Here is a 6,000-nt window from a genome sequence, read left to right on the forward strand (position 1 = left end):
TAGCACTTTGCTAAGTATACCACATCACGGTGGGAATCCTGCGTCAGTGAAGACTGATGATGTGTGTGCTGCCCTCTCCTCACTTTCTTTGCTCTGGAAGCTCATTGACATTGCTGCCCTCCATGCCTCCTTGAACTGTGAAGTGCTGGGCACGTTTGCAAGTGTTGTAACGAAAAAGACTAAAACCTTTGTCATTGTTAAGCAAGTAGAAATGATGTCATATCTTCACTACTTTGATATAACTTATGAGCTACTATAGTTTGAATAAATCATGTTCACTTTCTCTAAGTATATAAATTTGTATGAGAACCAAAGTGAAATTGAGCAGTACCCGTAGAACTGACCTGAATTTTAGATATTTTAGGTAGATTGTTGTTAAGAATGAGTGAAGAGATATTAACATAGTGGTTTTCATGATGATCATGGATTGTTCCTCAGTTTTTTTTTCTATAAGTTTCTACTCTGACATTTCATAGTCCATACATCATAACAATTTTTGGAATGTAGTTATCTACAGCAATAAAAGGACATTAAGATAATAATGCACACCAAACAAAGATAATAATGCACAGTAAATGTACAGTAGCAACACACAGAGGCAGGGACTTAAATCTATTTGAAGATGAGAAAACATTTAAGAAATTTATATACAACTTTGAGCTAACTTTATTTTAAATAAACTTCCCTTTACTTTTACTTAAAAAAAAAAAAACAGTGTTGCAGTATTTATTTATCTGGCATGGGCAGTATATCATTAGTAACTCTTTAGTAACTTCAGCCAAATAAGAATTTATTAGCTAACATTTTGTTAGCAATCATGGAGCCAACAAAATCTATAGATAAACCTGAGCATTTCCTTATAAAGATTTATTTTTCCGAAGTCTAATGTGTTTTATTTTTATAATGTGCCCAATGATTTTGGCAGGAATGGTGTTGATGGTATTTATATAAGATTATTTCCTTACTTCTCCATCGGGCATTGGATCCATATATATGCATCCCTTTTAAGATAAAGGTGTCCTTTTATTTTATATGTGCAAACATGTTACTAAAAGCAACTGAGTTTGGACTAATTAAAGTGTAGTTGTATATACTTACATTCTCTGTGAAGTCCTCCTGGTTTTGACATTGCTCATGGAGGAACCATCCCAAGACTCTACTTGCAGAAGGTAGTCTGGCTGCAGATTGAAAAGCACGTCTGACAACAGTTTCAGAAACCGCCTTAATTAATTCACCTTGCCTTAAATACGAGCTCAACTAAGTTGATTAGCCCTATTTCATGACAGAAACGCTGCCCTCCGATATCCCCTCTACAGATAGGGGAAAAGACGCTAAGCCCCAGGAAAGTGCACTGCAGGGTACATAAACCTGTCTCAGAGTTTAGCCTTTAGTTTAATCCTTCCTTAGCCTCTAAGATGCTTTGTGGGCATTCGCTTAATGCTGCTCTTCAATTTAACACAAAAGGAAAATACTAGGAGAATTGTAAGTTTTCTTTGATGGGAATATGACCTATTTCATATTTCCAACAGGTTTGGAGTGGGAAATTTCCTTCACAAGTAGGGAAAAAAAATAGTTATTTTTCACAGACCTGCAAAATTAAACAAAAGAGGCAGTCTATTTAAGGAAGATGCTTCTAGAAAGTACAACTGTACTTTCTGATAGACAGGAAGAAAGCCCTTCACAGTCTTTGTGAGAGCTATGATCTATATAAAAGAGAAAATATGGAATTTTGAAAATGTGATCTGTTTTATTTACTAGTGAAACATTTGTAGCTTTGAAAAAGAACACCAGTAATTTTTATTCCTAATAATTTGCTAGTACAAAGTACAAGATAAGTATCTAAGACAAAAATTAGAATTAGGTTACTAGTAGTACTTTAGGCTTCCTGTTTGAAGATAACTTGCTTCTTTGTTGACACATATTTTTTTTCCTCTCAGATTTTATTTATTTGAGAGAGAGAGCACACACAAGTGGGGGAAGGAACAGAGGGCAAGAGACAAGCTGACTCCCCACTGAGTGGGGAGATGGACTCAGGGCTCAATCCCAGGACCCCCAGATCATGACCTTAGTCAAAGTCAGACACTTAACTAAGAGTCCCCCAGGGGCCCCTGTTGACACACATTTTTATCATTGGCTGTTGAGGTGGCTAAAAAAAAATACCTCATGGGATGTACTGATTTCACTTTGGGGTTCTTTCTCCTGAAATGGCAGTCAACAGCAGAGATTTACATGATTAACAGACCCCTTCATGTTTCACGCCAACCATTTGTGAGCTTGACAAACTGCCCAAGTCATTGAACTTCTTTGAGCCTCAGTTTCTTCATCTCAGCAGAGTCTCGTAGAGTTTCTCTGAGACATGAAGGCAACAATGTAGACAGAATATTTGGATAGTTCCCACTAGGTGTTAATTATTATGTTAGGTAATGACATTATATGGAGTCCTCTATTAAAGAGCCCTGGGAGAAATTTTCCTAGGCCTTCAGTGCTAGGAATAAGAATAATTGGGATTTTCCCTGAGAAAACCAGCCAAAACAAAATCTCAAGAATCATTTATCTAGTGAATATCTTTCTTTGCACTGGCCACCAGGAAGCTGAAAGCCAAATTCCTGGCCTGCCTTTAGTCATGCATTTTATTTTATTTTTTTTAAAGATTTTATTTATTTATTTAAGAGAGAGAGAATAAGAGAGAGCACGAGATGGGGGAGGGTTAGAGGGTGAAGCAGACTCCTTGCTGAGCAGAGAGCCTGATGTGGGACTCGATCCCAGGACTCTAGGATCATGACCTGAGCCGAAGGCAGTTGCTTAACCAACTGAGCCATCCAGGAGCTTCAATAATTTTAGCCCTCAATAATTAGACATACATTTTTTTAAAGATTTTATTTTTTTATTTTTATTTATTTGACAGATAGAGATCACAAGTAGGCAGAGAGGCAGGCAGAGAGAGAGGGGGAAGCAGGCTCCCCACTGAGCAGAGAGCCGGGTGTGGGGCTGGATCCCAGGACCCTGGGATCATGACCTGAGCCTAAGGCAGAGGCTTTAATCCACTGAGCCACCCAGGCGCCCCAGGCATACATTTTAAAATTAGAAATTATCCATGGCTTCATCTTATTTTTCCTAATGTTGTTTTCCTTTTGCCATGATTTCTTTACTCAACTATCTTTCTGTATTGTATGTGTATATTAAAATCTCTGCTAATAAATAATAAATTCATATAGATTTTTATCACCAATAGACCTCAAATTAGAAGAGCTTATGTCTGAGGGGCGCCTGGATGGCTCAGTGGGTTAAAGCCTCTGCCTTCGGCTCAGGTCATGATCCCAGGGTTCTGGGATCGAGCCCTGCATCGGGCTCTCTGCTCAGCAGGAAGCCTGCTTCCTCTTCTCTCTCTGCCTGCCTCTCTGCCTACTTGTGCTCTCTGTCTGTCAAATAAATAAATAAAATCTTTAAAAAAAAAAAGAAGAAGAGCTTATGTCTGAAAGGCTTATCTCTACATTGCTAAATAAGAACTTACAAATGCACTGCTTTCGTACAAGCAACATCTTAAAGGGGAATTCAGTTTCTGGCCAGCCCATAAACACCCATCTAACAGTGTAACAGCAGTCCTCATTCCAAGATAGAGCTACCATTTATAGTCCTGCTCTCTGGAAATGTGATCAGAGTCCCGGTCATGTTCACGAATGACCTGGTTTCTCTTGGCCTGGCCCTCGATGCATTCCTCTGCCCCACGAGCAGCTCTTACTCCGTCTACCCTCCAACACCAGTGCCTGCTATGTGAAAGAAGGAAGCAAGGTGAGGGGCTCTGACAGGCGGAATTGGGGGAGGAGGAGAAACAGGGGCTTCCGGGGAGTCTGGGGGCTCTGATGGGAACTGGGAGAGAAGAGGTAGAAGCTTCTGGTATGCAGTCAGCACACATGGATCTGATTGTGCAGATTGTTAAAAAAACAAAAAACCAAAAAACAAATCTCCTGCTCTTGTTAGAAAACAGTGAGTGCCCTGAGCCCCCAAGTACCGTTGCTCCAGGATTTCCCCTGAGACACCCCCCACCCGATGGTACAGCATCTGAAGAGAGGGCTCGGAACAGGCTGAGGGCTGTCGGTCCCTGCCCCAGCATCCCTGCCAGAATCCGGTCAGACTGGTCCATAGCGGAGGTGACTGCCTCTGAAAGAGAGAGAAAGGTCACTGTGCTGAGAAGGAGTAGGAATAGGAGAGCAATGGCTGCACAAGAGAGAGGAAGGGAGGACTGGCGGGGCCCCAGCTATTTGGGGAGTAGCTAGAAGAAGCTCCACAGGCAGAGAGGAATGGGTGAGGTTGAGACCAGCCGTGGGTGTGCAGGGTATTGATTAAGCATTCAGGAAGGTTGGAAATTTGCACTCTACACTCAGTATGAAGAAATGCCTCTTTATTTTCTTGCAGTTGTTCTAGTCTCCTTCAAAAGTTCTACTCTCTCAATTAAGAGGTGAGAAACTACATTGAGTCCAATCTGATAAATTCAAACCTACCTAACAAGGCAAAGAGACCGTGTTTCTTGGGTAATCTAGCCTCTGCTGAGATTCAGTTATCTCCTCTGGATCTTTTCTCTAACTCCCTTTCTTAAGATGCTGCATGAGTTGGGCATGGGCAACATACAGTGTCCTAGCGGGGAGGGGGGAGTTGAGGGACCATATCCCGCCCTGTGGCTCTCCAAGTGTTACCGCAGGCTGGAGGCTCTGCTGGCTTCCCTTGGGGGCATCATGGCCTGGTCCACTCACCAGGAGGCCCTACCTGTTGACTCAACTTCTGACACAGATGTTGTCAAACCTCTGAGGTTTGGCTGTCCATCCTCTGGCTGAGATGGTCCTCCCTGCAGCCCCTGGGACTGATGACCCATTCCAGCAAGCTTCCCAGACAGCGCCTCTGCTACTTACGTATCATCGGAGAGGATGCAGGCACTTCCTGGTCCCTCCTTCCACACCATTCAGGATCCCTCAGGAAAGCTAAGTCAGGCTCCTGCTATCAAAGCATAGGCCACCTTCTTCCTTATCTGCTGGGACTTCCCTGCTGTGTGCCGGTGAGTGGGGACCACAGTCCTCACACATGCTGTGCTTACCAAAGGGGATGATCCATCTTCTCTCCACAAACTCTAGTTTTAAGAAAAAAGTCTCAATTAAGCAGATGAAGAAAGGAAGCTGGGGACTCAAAACCAGTGCCGCCCTCCCACCTCTCACCCCACACTCTACGCACAGCTCTGACGATATACATTCTCACCCTCTCCCTCCCGGTGGCCCTAAGTCTCATGGCTCTGCCTTGGCAGTCTTAAGAAATGGCCGATGCCTTTTTATCATCACATATTTGTATTTTCTCTATTTTTTGAAAAACAAAGTTAGCTTCAAATTTGGTTTATTACTAAAGTTCTTACTGTCAATCAGTGACTTCTCTAAATGTGCAAAGGATACACCGAAATATAAATATGACTTTAGAGCTATTTTGTTTCATTTGTTTTGATACTGACACACGTTCAATCCACCATACACTTGAAATTATTTTCTCCTGTAGCACTGAGTGCTCTTTTCCTGGAGGGTAAGGCTGTAGGTATAGAAATGGAATGTAACAGAATTTGTTCTAAAGACATGTTTTCCGTGTAAACAAAAGACTTCCGAAGAATAGGAAATATTCCTTCTTCTTCTGTATTTCCCTTTCCTTGCCCCAAATGTAGATGGTGATTATTTCATGATCTATGGAAATTGTGAAAAATTGAGATCTCTAGTGTAATGAAATTGTGATTCATTTATTAAAAATATGGTAGCATTAAATAATTTCTTTTGTACATGTTATGTGCTAAATATTAATGCTTCACAATTTCATTGTTTAACAAAAACAGAAGACTGTATTTAGGATAAGCCTTGTATGGATGAAAGTGTTTGCTTATGTAAATAACAGAGCTGGAAATAGCAAACATATTTTACATCTATTCGCATATATTCAAGACTATGAAATATGTTACTGTTATAATGGCAATTCCAT

Source organism: Meles meles, chromosome 4 (genome assembly GCF_922984935.1).
Source record: "Meles meles chromosome 4, mMelMel3.1 paternal haplotype, whole genome shotgun sequence".
Lineage (NCBI taxonomy): Eukaryota > Metazoa > Chordata > Mammalia > Carnivora > Mustelidae > Meles > Meles meles.